This window comes from Bos grunniens, chromosome 21 (genome assembly GCF_055505025.1).
Source record: "Bos grunniens cultivar Pamir isolate PY7600 chromosome 21, Bosgru_T2T1.0, whole genome shotgun sequence".
NCBI lineage: Eukaryota > Metazoa > Chordata > Mammalia > Artiodactyla > Bovidae > Bos > Bos grunniens.
The window spans coordinates 58,431,141-58,450,184 of NC_141185.1; the positions used below are offsets into that span (position 1 = coordinate 58,431,141).

General features: G+C 42.1%; 1 long non-coding RNA gene across 1 annotated transcript in view; it reads left to right on the plus strand.

Moving 5' to 3' along the window:
• Window positions 1-15,393: 15,393 nt before the first annotated feature.
• Window positions 15,394-19,044, plus strand: part of LOC147349781 (uncharacterized) — a 33,748-nt gene continuing 30,097 nt past the window's right edge. The window contains exon 1 of the long non-coding RNA XR_015150487.1: window positions 15,394-15,654. This is a non-coding gene — a long non-coding RNA (uncharacterized LOC147349781). The remainder of the gene's footprint in view (window positions 15,655-19,044) is intronic.

Below are 19,044 nucleotides of genomic sequence, written 5' to 3' on the forward strand. Positions count from 1 at the left end.
AATGATATTAGTCAAGAGTATTTCACAAGTTTGTTTGTTTTCTGGTGATTTTTAATGCATTGCATTTTTTAGCACCTACTAGATCCCTGGAACTCTACTATGTGCTAGGACTCACAAACAACAGAGATAGTATTTTCACTCTCCAGAAAAAAAGAGAGTGATTCTCTCTTATTTGACTTCCTCTTCTATAGGCAAGTCAGATAATTGTACAAAATCATCATTTGCTTCTGTGAAAATTATTAAAAAGGAAGTGCTTTTATAGTGAAGTCACTCAGTCGTGTCTGACTCTTTGAGACCCCATGGACTGTAGTCTGCTAGGCTCCTCCATCCATGGGATTTTCCAGGCAAGAATACTGGAGTGGGTTGCCATTCCCTTCTCCAAGGGATCTTCCCAACCCAGGGATTGAACCCAGGTCTCCCGCATTGCAGGCAGACGCTTTTTATCATCTGAGCTGCCAGGGAAGCCTTTATATTGCTATGGAATTAAAAAATTTTAAAGTATAATATTGCAACATCATTGTCAAATGATACCTTGAAACTAAATATTAGCTTCATTAAAATCAAAGGGGAAAAGTTTTACTTTGAATATCACCATTGCATATCAGAAATCATAGGGACATCATGGTTTCTATTCCTCATCCTTTAAAACTTGCAAGTTCAATGATACATCAATGAAGAAAACAGTATTCTATCAGTTTATCTCTTTCCACATAAAAATTATATACAGACACATGCACATAGGCATAGACATGCTTAAATGGTCTTCATTTTATCTTGGAATTCTAACCCACTAGGATGCGTTGTCAGGGAGTTCTCTTTATCAGTTTTCCATGGGCTTCCTACGAGGAACAATGAAGAGAGAGATTAAAACAGGTAGCTGGCCCTTAGCACTGAGGCTCCAAGCCCAGGTGTGATATTCAGTACCCCAGCCAAGAGGAGGGCCTGGGTGTGCCTGTACACTTGCTCTGAAGGTGTCTGGGTTCCATCATGGAATCCTGCCTGATGGTCAGAGGGGAACTCCTGAATGGATATTGAGAGCCTTAGCTTTTCACCCAGCTTTTGGTCCAAGTTCTCCTAGAGTGAGGCTGAAGTCCAGGGTCCAAAGACCACTGGAAACACACAACATTAATTCATTAACTTGTCACGGCTAAAAAGAACCTGGAGAAATTGGAGAAAACCATGTGGTTTTTAGGGAAAATAGAGTTGGGAAAAACTTGTGATAGAAGATAGGCACTTTGAGGAAGATTTAAGAAACCTGGAACCTTTTCTGGATTGTGTGTTGTCAGGAAGAGGGGGCAGTTTAGCGACTGAGCATACTAATTTTTATCCAGAGGATCATAAAGGGAGGTGTTGTTGTTGCTAAATAGGCAGTAGGGAGGGAACATTTGGTCATTTTTGTGGAGGTGCAGAGGTCTTTTTATGTCTTTGTTAAGACGCAGTTACAGAGCGGTCTTGTGTTTGTCTTCTGTTATCACTGTCAAGGAGTCTGATTGTTGCTATTCTGTGAGGTTGTTTATCTTAAGTGGGCAATACCAGTCTAGCTAGTGGTTGCCAGCAGCTAACTGTTAGAAGGCTCAATAAGCAACCCAGAGAGTGAGTTTAACTTCAAAGCACTGTTGCATTCACAACATTCAAGGAATGAACAAGGCTACTGTTTGGCCATCTTGTGTTCAGACAGGTGAGCAGGGAGTTTGCTCTTAGTTATTCTGATGGACATACAGCTAATGATGGCATCAGTAGGGCACTGGATGTACCTCATTCATTCATTCAAATATTTTTGTCAAATTTCCTGATGAAATTGGTGATGTCAAGATAGTAAACCTCAGGAGTGATGGTAAACAAAAGCAGTGGTTACAGAGACCTGAAGTCAGAAGACTTCTTTGGAAAGACTAGATAGAAAAATTAGAGATACCAAGAAAACATTTCATGCAAAGATGGGCACAATAAAGGACAGAAATGGTATGGACCTAACAGAAGCAGAGGATATTAAGAAGAGGTGGCAAGAATACACAGAAGAACTGTACAAAAAAGATCTTCATGACCCAGATAATCACGATGGTGTGATCACTCACCTAGAGCCAGACATCCTGGAATGCAAAGCCAAGTGGGTCTTAGGAAGCATCACTATGAACAAAGCTAGTGGAGGTGATGGAATTCCAGTTGAGCTATTTCAAATCCTAAAAGATGATGCTATGAAAGTGCTGCACTCAATATGCCAGCAAATTTGGAAAGCTCAGCAGTGGCCACAGGACTGGAAAATGTCAGTTTTCATTCCAATCCCAAAGAAAGGAAAGGCCAAAGAATGCTCAAACTACCGCACAATTGCACTCATCGCACATGCTGGTAAAGTACTGCTCAAAATTCTCCAAGCCAGGCTTCAACAGTATGTGAACTGTGAACTTCCAGATGTTCAAGCTGGATTTAGAGAATGCAGAGGAACCAGAGATCAAATTGCCAACATTTGCTGGATCATAGAAAAAGCAGGAAAGTTCCCGAAAAACATCTATTTCTGCTTGACTGACTATGCCAAAACCTTTGACTGTGTGGATCACAACAAACTGTGGAAAATTCTTCAAATGATGGGAATACCAGACCATCTGAACTGCCTCTTGAGATATCTATATGCAGGTCAGGAAGCAACAGTTAGAACTGGACATGGAACAACAGACTTGTTCCAAATAGGAAAAGGAGTACGTCAAGGTTGTATATTGTCACCTTGCTTATTTAATTTATATGTAGAGTACATCATGAGAAACACTGGGCTGGATGAAGCACAAGCTGGAATCAAGATTGCCAGGAGAAATATCAATAACCTCAGATATGCAGATGCTGCCACACTTATGGCAGAAAGTGAAGAACTAAAGAACCTTTTGATGAAAGTGGAAGAGGAGAGTGAAAAAGTTGGCTTAAAACTCAACATTCAGAAAACTAAGATCATGGCATCCGGTCCCACCACTTCATGGCAAATAGATGGGGAAACAGTGGAAACAGTGACAGACTTTATTTTTTTGGGCTCCAAAATCACTGCAGATGGTGACTGCAGCCATGAAATTAAAAGACGCTTACTTGGAGAGAAAAGCTATGACCAACCCAAACAGTATATTAGAAAGCAGAGACATTACTTTGCTGACAAAGTTTCATCTAGTCAAAGCTATGGGTTTTCCAGTAGTCATGTATGGATGTGAGAGTTGGACTATAAAGAAAGTTGAGCACCGAAGAATTGATGCTTTTAAACTGTGGTGTTGGAGAAGACTCTTGAGAGTCCTTTGAACTGCAAGGAGATCCAGCCAGTCCTGAATATTCACTGGAAGGACTGATGTTGAAGCTGAAACTCCAATACTTTGGCCACCTGATGTGATGAACTGACTCATTTGGGAAGACCCAGATGCTGGGAAAGATTGAAGGTGGGAGGAGAACGGGACGACAGAAGATGAGAAGGTTGGATGGCATCAATGACTCAATGGACATGAGTTTGAGTAAACTCTAGGAGTTGGTGATGGACAGGGAGGCCTGGCGTTTTGTAGTCCATGGAGTAGCAAAGAGTCGGACAGGACTGAGCAACTGAACTGAACTGAACTGAAGTCAGAAACTAGAGAGGGTATGAGCACAAGCAGAGGGATGTGTCAGACACCCAGGACCAGGGGTGTGAGCTGCTTGCTACATCACATGGAGCTTGGAGCCCTGTGTGGTCTTATCACTATAATAGCTGCACACTTTGGGAGTCTTTCCAGTTGGGAAGGCCTGGGCTGTGATCCTGATTAACTGGTAGAAAAAGACTCATGGTGATGGGTTCAGAGAGCTTTGGGAAACTGGAATGGACAAGGAAGAAAGAATATGAATGACAGGACAGGGCATCTCAAAGCAAAGGGTCACATAAAGAGAGAAAAAAACTGAATGGAATCAGAGACTGTGAAAAAGACAGACACCTCCCTCGTCTAATCTTCACTCACATTTGATGATGCTGCATATTCACCAAAAATGATAGCTATTTTCATAACTGTTTTAGTTAGGAAAAAATATTAACATTTTATGGAACAAGAGAATCCTGAATCAGCCCATAGCACTGTCGTGATAACTTGAGCAAAGCAAGTATTGACAATTTCAAAATGGCCATAACCACATCTTCATTAGATCTGCTAAGTATGTAGAATGTCTATGAAGTGCTCCTTTAAAAAAAAAAATTAAAAAGCTGAATTTCTTTGGCAGGAAAGTAATCGTGAAGTTTTTAAGTAAATTAAACGGCTCTCTTTGCATTGAAATGTAAAGCTCCCATTTCCTCTCTTTAAATGTTTAAAGGATTTTTTGTCAGTTTCAGCATGAAGAAACATTAAAATTCATCTCAGCCAAAACCCATAGTGGATAAAAAAAGATGTTAAATATCAGCAAATGGATCTGATAATCTGCAGAGTATTTCTGCTGTCAAAGAAGGACCGTGGGATAAAAAACACATGTTCCAGATTTGACGTCCCTTGGCATCTTGTAAATAGCCTCCACGAATCCATACCTTAAAACTGCCAACACCAGCAAAATTGTACCCAAGTTTCTAGTAAGTTAAGCAAGCAAAGCAGAGAGAGGAAATGTGGCTAGATTGCATATAAAAACCCAAGGACCCCAAAAACTGACCTCAAACTCATTTTACCAAAAGATCTGCACTTTTGCAGAGTTGTCCATTTATTTATAAACCAAAGAGCATTTTGTGGTATGTATGTATGAGAAAATAAGAATATACAGAATACACATATAAGGAGGAGCAGGGCAGGATGATGGGGTAAATGGGAAGAATTTTCCTTGTTAAAAAAAAAAAAGCATTGCTGAATGATACAAAATAAACATTTCTCATTATTAAAATTTCTGCCTCAAGAGAAAGATCCTTTGGCCTGAATTTCTAACATGTTAATATCACCTTCCAGATAGGAGAAACAATGTATTTATCAGTTCATTGCCAGATTCAGAACATAAAATGTGAGTTTACCTGGATTTGGGAAGTGCTTTCTCCCTTCCTGTGCAAATCACTAACAAGGAGTCCTCCTCTAGAAAGGAAGAGAGGGCATCCTGTGGAGTGATGCTTTAGGTGACTATTGTTGTTCCCAAAACTCATGTTCAGTGGCTTGCTGCTTAAAAGCCAATAATTTGAGAGTCAAGTGTCAGTAGAAGGAAAAGGTGCTCTAATCGGAAAAGCCAGCAATCTTAGGAGAAGGTGGACTCATGTCCAGAGAACAACTCTCAAGATTTGGCTTAGCCATGACAGTTTTTAAGAGAAAAGTTAGGAAGAGTCTCAGTCAATCAGCAAGGCGGGAGGTTGGGTCTGCACCATTTTCTATTGTTTGCATGCTGGCTGACTCTTTCTTTAGATGGTATCTGGTCCGTGTGGTCTGCTTATAGGAATGCCAAGGGGACTGTTAGGGGCAGAGAGCCTGTCATCCTTTATCTACTTAATTGTTTACTCTTCCTTTTATCTAAGCAATGAATCCACAGGTTAATTAGGTTCTTTCAAAGTTAAAGGGGAACAGAAATAGGCAAACAGGAAAGAGGCTACAGAGTTGCTGCATCCTGACAGATCTAGTTGATTGTTTCCCCTAAAATAGGAAAGTTTTGAAAAGTTTGTTTCATCAAGCCTTTCTAAGTAATATGCACTCATTTTTCTAAATTATCAACCAAGGAAATTGGCAATTAGAACTTAGTAGTATACTATATGCTGACATTAACTACAGTAAGTTTGAAAGCAACTTTCTTGCCTCATTCCTGTTTGCCCATTTCTGTTCCCCATCAACCTTGAAAAAAACCTAGTTATAAGATCACTAGGACATTTAACTTAACTCCTGACTTCTGCTTTTCTAAATGCATACCATGCCTTGCCTAATTTGTTGATTTTTTTCTCTAGATTAAAAGAAGTAAGAATGAAGAATTAAGTAGTTAAAGAATGACTAGGCCTTTACTCCGGAGAAGGCAATGGCACCCCACTCCAGTACTTTTGCTTGGAAAATCCCATGGATGGAGAAGCCTGGTGGGCTGCAGTCCATGGGGTTGCTAGAGTCGGACACAACTGAGTGACTTCACTTTCACTTTTCACTTTCATGCATTGGAGAAGGAAATGGCAACCCACTCCAGTGTTCTTGCCTGGAGAATCCCAGGGACAGGGGAGCCTGGTGGGCTGCCGTCTATGGGGTCACACAGAGTCAGACACGACTGAAGTGACTTAGCAGCAGCAGCAGCAGGCCTTTACTCTGCAAAAGCCCCCTTAGCCATCCTACAGGCAGATCACACAGATAAGGTGACATCTGAAGAGAGAGTCAACCAGTCTGCAGGCAGTGGAGAAGGATCTAGAACCCAGTCTCCTGTCTCACTGAGATTAACTGGGATTCTGTGAGATTTCCCCACCCCCACCACCACCTTTTGCCTTTAGAAACTCATGGCTAAGCAGAATATTTAGAGCTGGCTCAGGACATGAGTCCACCTTCTCCCTGGCTTTTCTCATTAAATTGACTTTCCTTTCTACTAACACTTGCCTCTTGAATTATTGGCTTTCAAGCAGTGAGCAGCTGAACTCGAGTTTGGTAACAAATAGGTATTTTGGCAGAAAGCAGCTGCCTTTTTTCTTGCTCTTTGAAACTTTATTAGAGTAAATTGTGTCTCCATACATGAAAAATGACAGTGGCATTTATTCAGAATACACTGCGAGGTAGATAATTTATAAACATTATTTTATGTAATTCTTATGACAAGTCCAATCAGGAATTAGAGAAGAAATGGACGTCTACAAAGTTGTTCACATCTCACGTAGCCAGGGAGGTACAAAGCTTGATTTTGAACACTGATCTGCAAGATGCTAAAAATCTGTATTTTCCATCACTTCTCGCTGCCTTTTTGACAAATAGCTTAGTTGCCCTTGGTGTATGGATGACAAAGTTTCTGGGGATTTCAGCTTGAACACATCTGCTTCTCTGACCCTTCTCTGACCTTTCCGTACTCTGACAAAACACATTTAGAAATATTCCACTGCCACTTCCACTAAACACAAATAAACATGCGAAGTTCATGAATAGCGTGATAATAGCGTCACTTTCCAACTTGCATTTTCTGTTAATACATATAGATCGCAATTTTTTTCAGTGATTGTTTGTGATGACACTGTCCTATAATTTATTAAATATTTGATAAGCATTTAGACTATTTTCCATTTCTTTTGCAAACAATTCTGCAATAAATACAAACATTATTTTGTGGATTTGTACAGATATTTCTGATTCCTAGCCTTCATAATTTTGGACATGTGAACCCACATATTTTAAAATTTGAAAAATTGCTAAATGGCCCTTTAAAAAGTCAAAATGACTTTCTAAAAAATTGTTTTTAAACTGAAAGCAGGTTTATTGAGAGAGATACACATTCCATGGGCAGAATTTGGTCCAGCTTGGAGAGCAAGAGTAGCCCCAGAACATGGGGTCATCTCAGAAAGTGCGAGTGGATAAAAATCAAAACCCCTGTTATTCCCATCAGTGCAGTTGAGGACAGTCTACTTTCCAGTCCACTGGCCAATCTGGTTATTATCTAACTTTTTACCAATGTCATAGGGGAAAAAAATGTGAATATGCTTTTATTTTGTTTCTGATTGTTTTATGTTTAGTGCTATTTCATAGATTTTTGTTTGTTCGTTTTACTACTTATATACTTTTTTGAGAATTGTTTACATTGTTTACTCAAATTTTCTTTTATTGATTTTAGGAATTAATTATATGATATGAATATTAATGTTTCATTAATCAATCTTTGTAAGCTCTGTTTAAATGCTTTTTGCTACATATTTAGATGATAAGTGCACAGTCAAATTATAGATGCTTCCAATCACTTGACCTATGAACTTTATTTTTATTATTTCCTATTTTGTATGAATGAGGAAACTGAAGAACACAGAGACACCCAGTAGGCAAGTTGCCAGGATAGGAACTCAAGAAGTTTGACCCAGGGCTGCCAGAACATATGGCCTTTTCTGTTCATTTTTCTCCCCTTAAATGCTTCTGAATTGACATATTTCAAAATAGGTCAGTAGAATTATTAAGCTCTCAACTTTGCAGAGTAAGAGAGAAGGCTTTGAGATGCTTGTCTCATGTGCCACAGAAGGTTTAGACTAACGGTTGTAGAGTTTGTTGCCTTTGACTCGAGTTCTGGGTTGGCCTTCCCATGACAATGGATAGATAACCAAAGTGGGCATGCATGAGTGAGTCAAACAATGTCTTGGGACTATAAACTTACAATTAGCACTATATTTCAAGATTTTGTTGTGGACAGTGTTTAGTCGCTAAGTTGTATCTGACTCTTTTGTGACCCCATTGATGATAGCCTGCCAGGCTCTTCTGTCCGTGGGATTCCCCAGAAAAGAATACTGGAGTGAGTTGCCATTTCTGTTTCCAGAGGATTTTCTTGGCCCAGGGATTGAACCCACATCTCATGCATTGGCAAGCTGATTCTTTACCACTGAGCCATCAGGAAAGCTCGAATACAGACAAACACACCATCCCACACAATTTCAAACTGCTTTGAACAGTTAGCAAGGGTGAACATGGCCAGGTGGAAACTCAAAGCAGAAACTTCGGGAGCAGAAGGCCCAGGCAGTTGTAGGTCAGATGAGGCTGCTCTAAGTTGAATGGGATTAGGCTATCTCACTGCAGCCTGTGGAGTTGACAGGCTTGTGGAAACAGTTTTGCTTGCCCTGGGAGCGTTTGTTCAATAGCACCAGAAGGCGCTCCCTGACTTGTACCCTGGGGGTTCCTTGAGCTTCTTGTCCGCCCTTGGTATCCTCCTCTGATCTCTGAGGCTAGTGACCTTTCTGCTCAGGTGGCAGCCTCTTGCGGTTCTCCTTCTTTGTCCCTTTCATTCAAGGTTCATCCCATCTCTTCCAGTCACCCCTCAGCACCTCTCAGCACCTTCTCCTCTGCTGTGGCAATGCCCCCAGGCACAGTTCAGGAGTTCCTGCCAGCCTGAGCTCCTAAACTGTGCCCTGGGTGATGTTCCTACATCATTTTTCACAGGACACTGACTCCTTCCTACCTCCTGAGTCTCTCTTTGGAGATATCCCCTGAGAATTGCAGGCCTGCATTTCCCATCCTCCTCCTCAATTATACACAAGCCTCTAGTTAGCAGCAAACAGTGGCTTTCTTTCTCTAGTGATACTTGAAGTGAAAGTGAAGTGAAGTCGCTCAGTCGTGTCCGACTCTGCGACCCCATGGACTGTAGCCTACCAGGCTCCTCCCTCCATGGGATTCTCCAGGCAATAGTACTGGAGTGGGTTGCCATTTTCTTCTCCAAGTGATACTTGAGGCCCCAAATATTTCCCTATTATGTGTGATGTCATCAAAACATACCTACCTGCTACATCTAATCAGCTCATCTACACAAATGTGATAACTGGAGACAATGACTTACTGTTGTTCTGTCCTCCAAAGGATCAGATAGGAAGTCTGCAGGACCGTTCATTAGGTAATGCCTTAACCTCCCCAAAAGGACTCCAGTGATGACCATTCCACTTTCACCGCAGGTGGGGCTTTCAATGTTCATTAAGTGACATTGGATAGGTAAGCCTCTCTTCTCACTCTGCATGGGATGGTGTGTATGTGTTAATCACTCAGTTGTGTCTGACTCTTTGAGACCCCATGGACTTTAGCCCACCAGGCTCCTCTGTCCATGGGATTTTCCAGGCAAGAATACTGGAGTGGGTTGCCAGATCCAGGGAATCTTCCCGCCCCAGGGATTGAACCTAGGTCTCTTCATTGCAAGAAGATTCTTTACCATCTAAGCCACCAGGGAAGCCCTCTGTACTGGGCAAGGTCTAACCTAATGTTTGTGTAGGTCAGAGATTTTTTTTAAAATCTCTTTTCGTTTCACAAATGAGAACTGCTCTTCTTTTTTTGTGTTCAGTGTGCCTACGCCAGAAAAATGTCCATACTTTCCTGGTCTGCAAAGCTTGTTACACAACTCCCCAACACAAAATTTGATATGTGAAAATTGGTTCTTTTAAAATTTTTATTTGTATTTTTCTGGCAGGCTTTGGGAAAGGCCCATTTCCTGGCATTCAAAGTTGCCAGTCTTGGCATGAATAGCTCCTGACAATTCCCAGCATATGGTACGAGAAGATGCTTCTGCCCACCCATCAGGTAAGTGCCATCTTTCTGACTGCAGAAGTGATAGATGTCGTGCTTGGAGAGCAATGACTGCTGGGAAAAGTGCCAAGCAGCCAACTGGCCAAGGCTAGCGAGCAGGTCAGCGTGTACCAGGCCTCTGGGTGAGGCAGCCCTGCCCATTCCCAAGCACACTGAGGCCTTTATGCTGCAAAAATGTACTCAGGACTCGAGTGAGTCCTGAATATGGTTAAGGAGCTAAATATTATTATTTGTTTTGCTAATGTAGCCACAGCATCTTCCAACAAGAATGGTAGTATTTCCAGCTAAATATACCTGCAGAGAGCGTTGATTCTGCTTTCAGACAAGAACTCCGTCATAGACCCTCTCCATCATGAAGCAGACTTAGCTGTCTCAGAGCGGAGGGGCCTGACATCCAAGTTTTTGCTACTCCGTTTATCAAAGCATTTTACCTTCTGCACTGACTGTCAGTGCCACTCATGCGGTCATTTTCAGTCTTCTGGAAGCTACTCTACTGCTTCACTAAAAATAACATGTATATACTCAATGTAGAAAAGTCAAGTAACCCCCAAAGTGCGAAGAACAAAAATATTATTCAAATACCTCTTGTGCTCACGCTCAGGCACTAAGTCGTGCCTTGCTCTTTGTGAGTCCATGGACTGTAGCTCACCAGGCTCCTCTGTCCCTGGAATTTTCTAGGCAAGAATACTGCAATGGGGTGCCATTTCCCATTCCAGGGGAACTTCCTGACCCAGGACTTGAACCTTCATCTCCTGCATTTCCTGCATTGGAAGTCAGGTCCTTCACCACTCAGTCACCTGGGAAGCCTTTCAGATACTTCTACCTAGAGACAATCACAGTTAATGTCTTGAGAAATAGGCTTACAGAAATCTCTCTACTCACGTATATGGTATTTTATGAATGAATGTATGCCATGTGCACTCATTCATAACTAGCATTTTTCAACCAATAATATATCATGAATATTATTTTTTAATTGTGGCATCAGAGAGTATTGCATATGTGCACAAATATTTACTTAAGCAGTCCCCTAGGGAGGACATTAGGTTGTTTCCAATTTTCTAATATTACAGCAGTGCTGCTGGGAATGTCTTTTTGTGCTGATGTAATTATTATTTGAGGAAAAATTTCCTAGAAACTGGATTTTTGACTCAGTGGTAGAAACACTTTGTCTTTTGATGTATTTGCTAAATTTTCCAAAATAAGTACTTTGTTACCTTATGTATTCTTATGGGTTTTATAAAATGTTATAATATTTATGGATCAATTTGATATTTGCAATATGGGGAAAAATAGCAGCTGGTAATTTTTAGGTGACTGGAATAAAGTGCATACATAGGAGATGGATTAGGAGTCCTTTGAAGGATATTTGATATCAAATGGGGCCATTGATAAGAAGCTGGCAGAAATCTCTGCTGAGAGCTTCAGAAAATAAAAATATGAGGTCTTCAGGAGCAGTTACCTCAATCAGTGGTAATGTGCCCCAGCATCCAACCGTTTTGTCTTGTTTGGGGTTTATTCCCCCATTGTTTGCTCTTTTAAAACTTCTCATTCTTGTCTTATGGGGGCTTCCCTGGTGGCTCAGCAGGTAAAGAATCTGCCTGCAATTCAGGAGACATAGGAGCCATGGGTTCTATCCCTGGGTGGGGAAGATCCCCTGGAGAGGGAAATGGCAACCCACTCCAGTGTTCTTGCCTGGATGAGCCCATGGACAGAAGAGCCTGGGGGGGGTACAGTCCAAAGGGCTGCAGAGTTGGAAAGGATTGAGCACAAGCGCATTCTTGTCTTATACTCCTCCGTTATTTCAGTAGACGGCTTCTCTTAAAACTTCACCAAACAAAACAGAAACTATTAGAAAGGAAGCTTTCTTTGCCAGCAAATTTATATGTATTTGTAGATCTATATATATTACATTTATTTTTTATACTTTTATTGCATTGATGAGGACATGCAGAGCAATGGTGACTCATAGATGTAAACAGGAATGGTTTTAATATTCCACCAAAGTATAATGCTCACTTTAGGTTCCTCCTGGGAATATAGCCCTGTGGTTCTCACCAGGGCAATACGGCCACCCCCCTGGAGACATTTGGTAAAAGATCTGGAGAGGGCTGCTATGGGAATCTAGTTAGTGGTGGGCTGCTGCTGCTGCTGCTGCTAAGTCGCTTCAGTTGTGTCCTACTCTGTGAGACCCCCGAGACAGCAGCCCACCAGACTCCCCCGTCCCTGGGATTCTCCAGGCGAGAACACTGGAGTGGGTTGCCATTTCCTTCTCCAGTGCATGAAAGTGAAAAGGGAAAGTGAAGTCACTCAGTCGTGTCCTATTCTTAGTGACCCCATGGACTGCAGCCCACCAGGTGCCTCCTGCTAAACACCTGTAGCACAGTAAGACCCTCTAGAAAAACTATCTGGCCCCAAATATCAACTGTGCTAAGGTCAAGAATCCCTGCCCCAGCCCACAGTACAGCTCAGTGTCTAGGAAAGAGAACTTGGGAGACAGACTGCCTAGATTTGAATTCTGGCTCTACCACTTACAAAGAGTGGGGTTTGATCAAATGAGGTTAGGATTCTTATGAAGCCTGAATTACGTGTACATGACCCATCATTGACCTTTTTTTGGAAATCATGCCATATACTAATGCTAATATAATTAGAAAATAGCTAACGTAGAGAAAGCAGTAATTAAGGCGAACCATTTGTTATCCATCCGGCCATACTTTAGGAAACACTTTTGGAAGGAGTTTGAAATGGGATTGTCCCACAGGCAAGAAATGAAGTAATGAAGAAAGAATTTGAGTCACGCATGAAATAGTTAAATTAAACTTGGGTGGAGAACTCCTAGGTGTATACCTCCTGCGCTCTTTTCTCCTTTGGACTTTAGTCAAATCCAAAGCAGATAATTAATCTTGTAATTCCACGTTCTTGTGTCATGCTCCTATTAGCAACTCTGCCTCTGAAACGACAAAAGATTAAGCTCATTCTCTTGTTGGCCAAGAAGAGCTGGCTTGGGATGAGAATAGCTACACCAGCTTGGTGCATATCTTTCTCTCCCTATACTTAATATAACCCAGGAGGGTTAGACTGATTCCTCCCAGAAGGGGAGGAATGAAGAGTGGCATCAGCATCTTCCGTGTTTTATTTATTTCTCATTTCTCTTGCCTCCTTTGAGTTGTGTTCTGGAAGAATCCCCTTGCTTTTCTGCTCACCGAAAACTGTTCTTCAGGGGCGCCCAGTCTGTTTGTCCCATCCATTAAATTTCTCAGTGTTTAGGCTTAATTTTTGTATTTTGACCATCACATTTTCCTTTTCAAGATCCTTATACATATAATATTGATATATTTGTTGTTGTCCAGTTGTTAAGCTGTGTCCGACTCTTTGAGACCCCATGGACTGCAGCATGCCAGGCCTCCCTGTCCGTCACTATCTCCCAAGTTTGCCCAAGTTCATGTCCATTGAGTCAGTGATGCTATCTAACCAACTCATCCTTTCATTCTCTATTGATATATAGTTATATATAATCTAAAATCTTGAAATATATACATTATATCCTAATATATGTGATATTGTCTGTTCTCTCGCTAAAGATATTAAGTTCCCTTTTAATCTTTTCCATATAATGGAGGTACAACTCTGCGTGGATTGTATGTAGACACTCTGTACACTCTGTTCTCGTCTCCTTTCTTGATTGCTCCAATAGCCACCTATTCTGATCCCCTATTCTGTCTTTTGCCAACCTTCAACTTCCATAGTGGCTGGGATGATATTTTGTGTCAATTGGACGTCCCCAAACTGTCGAATATGTCCGTGGTTTCTTGGCGCACATTGGACAAAGCCCTGTTCTCCACCTGATGGAGACCATCAATCTCACCAGCCTTTGCCCCCTTCTGGATACTCCAGTCACAAGGACTTTTCCTCAGCTTTTCAGATTCACTCAACTCTTTTTAACTTCAAGGACTTTAAATATTCTCATCACTTCCTTTCCTGTTCTCAGCCTGGCAATCTCCTCTTTCTCCTTCATGAGGAAGGAGAAAATATTCTTGAATCTTTGCTCTAAGTCATTCTGTCACTAATATAATACTGAGAGAATGATAGCATAATTGTTGCTTAGTCACTAAGTCTTGTCCAATGCTTTTGTGATCCTCTGGACTATAGTCCGTCAGGCTCCTCTGTCCATGGGATTTCCCAGGCAAGAATACTGGAGTGAGTTGCCGTTTCTTTCTCCAGGGAATCTTCCTCACATAGGGATCAAACCCGCCACTCTTGCTTGACAGGTGGATTCTTTACCATGGGGCCATCTGGGAAGCCCCAGTAATATAATTACCCTTTTTTTTTTTTTTTTTTGCCTACTTACAATAGAGTAAATAGAGAAAATTCTACTGAGTGAATGATTATGTTTAATGTCCATCTTGTTCTTACATGCAGCTCATTTAAAGTAGAACTATGCCGACAAGGGGAGAAGGCAATGGCACCCCACTCCAGTACTCTTGCCTGGAAAATCCCATGGGCGGAGGAGCCTGGTAGGCTGCAGTCCATGATGGGGTCACCGGGAGTCGGACACGACTGAGCGACTTCACTTTCACTTTTCACTTTCATGCATTGGAGAAGGAAATGGCAACCCACTCCAATGTTCTTGCCTGGAGAATCCCAGGGACAAGGGAGCCTGATGGGCTGCCGTCTATGGGGTCGCACAGAGTCGGACACGACTGAAGCGACTTAGCAGCAGCAGCAGCATACCGACAAAGAGCTTTATCTTGAGCGCCTAACTCAGACCTGATCCCTTAAATGCTGCAAGGACATCTGTGCTAAATGCACAAATAAGCAAACTATCACACTGATGACTCCAGATTTTGCAGAATGGCTTCTTATACTGTGTCGAGTAGGTCTGCCTACATTTGGCCGGCAAACCCAATCAAACTTAAAAGGAAGAGTTCCCTTGCGCTCTTTGCCATCTTTGGGTGAGGGATCACTTCCGGAAACCCTGTTACCACGGCACACCACACTGCAGTCTTTGTCTGCAGGAGGCAGTGTGCCCAGGGACCTGGAAGGCAAGTTGTCCCCAGGTATCAGCACTTACTGCTGCCTTGGGGGCCACAAGGCAGCAGGAAAAAAGAAGTCTGTTCAAGTCAGGCCACCTCCAGGCTTAGCCTGTCTGCAGATCTCATCAGCAGAGGCACCAATTAGTGCTCATTAGAAAGGTGTTTGGGGGTTTTAATTTATTTTGTTTTCCTGATGTGGATAGCAGGCCTGGAAAGCGTGGACTGCCAAAAAAAAAAAAAGCAACGTGTTCTAAGAAAAGACACAGTGCTGGGGAGACAGCTGCATTCCAGACCCCGCGAAGTGAGGCTACTGTGGGCCTTAACGAGGACTGATTACAGCAGGCCGTCTCCGCAAAGGAAGCGTCTGTGCCTGCGAGTCCTGTGCACCGCGGCTGTGTGCATCATCCTGCCAAAGATCACTGTCACTTCATAGGGACCGGCCCCCGGTGCCCCCGCAGCCAGTGGTAAGAAACAGCTGACGGCTGGTTGTAAAGCTGGGATGGCTACACATTGTTTAAACGACTTATCCTTTATGGATACCGTAGGAGGGAAGGGTCGGAGTGAGTTTCCTGAACTCGGTTGAGTCTGTCTTATGGGTCTTGTGGGAAAGCAGGTGAGAAGCACTGTTCTGGAACAGTGAGCAATTGTTCTTTCTTTAATGCATGTGTGTTCCCCTGCTTTTTCCATCTACACTCTTTCGCAGGGATAAGTGTTACTTTTCCTTGTGTAATTTCTATTTTGCCTGAAATAGCATGAAGAGGATATGGATTAGAAACAGAGGATACCTTATTAAGAACCACTGAATTGTACATTCTGAAGGGAGTTGAATTATATCTCAATAAAATTGTTTAAGCAAACAACAAGGGGGGGAAAAAAAAGAGGATATGTAAGAGCAGAGGGTTTGGCGTCAGGCTATGCCTTAGCCCCAGATATCTATTTCTTAGCTGGGTGACCTGGGGCTCCTCATTAACCACTGTGAGCCTCAGTTTCCCTGAGAGGTAATAATACTTGGTCTTCTTATATCACATGGTTGCTGTGATTACTGGGCTTCTCACGTGACCCTAGTGGTAAAGAACCTGCCTGCCAATGCAGAAGACAAAAGAGTCGCAGGTTCAATCCCTGGTTTGGGAAGACCCCCTGGAGGAGGGCACGGCAACCCATTCCAGTATTCTTGCTTGGAGAATCCCATGGACAGAGGAGCCTGGTGGGCTATGGTCCACAGCATCTCAAAGAGTTGGACACAGGCTCAAAGAATTGGACAGTCTCAAAGAGTTGGGACATGACTGAAGTGACTTAGCATGCACACACAAGAGACAGGATACTGAAATTACACTGAAATATAAATTATTGATGGCTCAATGTGACTACCAGCGGTGGTCAGGAGAGTCCCAATGCCCAGGAGAGGTCATAGTTACAGCTGGAGAGAGAAAGGAAAAGAGGTAGCAGATATGGAAAATAGCCCCTGATAGAAAATCGAGCTATAGGACATGGCGGGCGAAGTGAGCAGTTTTGCCTCTGAAAGGTCCTTATTTAATTACTCAGTTTAAAATTACTATTTAAATTTGAACGATTGCATTTCTTCATTCATTTCTTTACTCACTTGCTAGCAAGTTTTCCTAAACTGTGGTGTGGTGGTTGGTGATTGAGGAGATCTAGAAATAATGTAAACCAACCTTCTGACTTCAAGGAATTTGCTATCTCATTGGGAAGAGAAGAGACACTAGAGAAATTAGTGTAATCCACCAGGGTATCAGTGTAGAGAGTAACGACCTTTACATTGTGGATTTCAAAGGACAGAGCTTCTAAATGATACCTTGGAGACAGGTCTGGTTTTGGTAAATGAGGATGGATGGTTAAGAGTTTTCCAGGTAGAGGGAAGAGCATGAGTAAGAGCTTGATGATCTGATTTTCAACTGGATACTCACACTGTCTGGTCAAAAAATCTTCCCAACTCTTCTGAGGACCTTCTTCTCCAAGACCAGCCTGCACTGCATGCAAAGGGAAGGCGGATCCTTCTGGCCCCTCTGAGAGCAAGGCTATCCCCAGCTTCCCTCTTTTCAGTAGTGAAGGGTGACTTAACTCCAGGTGTTTTCACTTCAGAGACTCCACTAGCCCCCATACGCTCAGCACTTGGAAGGTAACAAATTTGCTATGTCACAATTGATAATCAACTCTAGTAAAAGAATGTCCAAATCAATTGAGCTTTTAGAAAGGGCAAACCGGCTGGACGCAGGCGGGCTCCCAGCTAGAGCTGGCTGGGCTTGATAAATTTGCCCTTATTATGGCTATTGATGTTTAAATTTCTTCAGGGATGTTGTTACATGAGTGCCTGGTGGTGACAGAGGTACGGTGACCTCCTTCGATCCTTAATCTACACCTGTTAGTTGGCTCCCTGGTTGCCTCTGAGTAGACTCAGGCTTAAAGGTTAACAAAAGAAAAACAGGCCAAGTTTACGCGGCGGCAGCCACGGATCAATGCAAGTAAATAACCTTCTCTGTCTTATTTCCCCAAGCATTATTGATCCACGTTCTTTGTTCTTTGTCATGTTTCTGTCTTTCTTTTCCCAGGGGACACTCAACGATCAGCTCGTATTGGACATGTTAACTGGCACATTATGACAGCTACCATTTTGTCACTCGATGTGGTCACACACACACACACACACATTTAATTTTACTTCGGTGTAGGAAGCTGGTCTACTAAGCCGTAGACTAGCAAGTGAATCTCAGACAAAAACCTCCTTTGCTCCAATTTCTTTTCTTTTTCTTCTGTAGCAAGCAGATGAATTCTGTGAACCTCTATTACATTAACAGGTTTATTTGCTGATGTTTTTATACTGATCAAAATGGGTATTAATCTAATGATTTAAAAATAAATTCACCATCAGCTGAAGCTTGGGGCATATTCTAGGTGAGTTGTACATGTTCATATCTGGTCTCACTCCCACAGAACTTATGTTTCTTTAAAAATTGGGTCCTTTTTCTTTAATTTTCCTGGTAGTTTTGAAAGGCTATTTGTCATCTTCCCTTCATTATCTCTGTGAAACTCTAGGGGATGTTACAGTAATATTCTTGCCATCCTGAACTCCATCCTTTCTCCAGTAAGGGTCTGCTGGTACCCCAACAAGACTGGCGCTCAAAGTGATGAGTATTAATTTGGACATGCTAGTTTTCTTACCAAATACATTGGTTCTTATTCATATGTGTCTGCGGTATGTATATCAATCCTAAAATAGAATTTCCACATAATTTAAAATATTCTATAAAAGCAAGAACTCTGTTTTCTAAAACCCATTATATTTTAAGACACATTTGTCTAGTTGAGGGCTTCCCTGGTGGCTCAGCTGGTAAAGAATCCACCTACAACACCGGAGACCTGGGTTTGATCCCTGGGTTGGGAAGATCCCCTGGAGAAGGGAAAGGCCACCCACTCCAGTATTCTGGCCTGCAGAATCCCATGGATCGTACAGTCCATGAAGTCTCAAAGAGTCGGGCACAGCTGAACGACTTTCACTTTCTTTCTTGTCTGGTTGAAAGGAAAGACTTCCCCTTTAAGTTACAGAAGAAGTAAAGCTAGGTGAACGATAAAATCATGACAGTCAGTGTGTGCCTTGTTCTGTAGATCTCCTGAGTTGAGATCTATGATTTAATTCTGAAAAAAATACTTGAAAGAACTTAACAGTACTATAAGGTGTTTTTGTATTTGGTATCCTGGAAGGTAAAACCAACACTTTTAAGCTAAAAACATATTTGAATGAAAAAAACAGAGCTCAGTGTCTGTAATTGTTGCCCTGAAACTGAACATTTATAATGCCAAACAAAATAGAGCCAATACTAGTTATTTTGCAAAGAAAA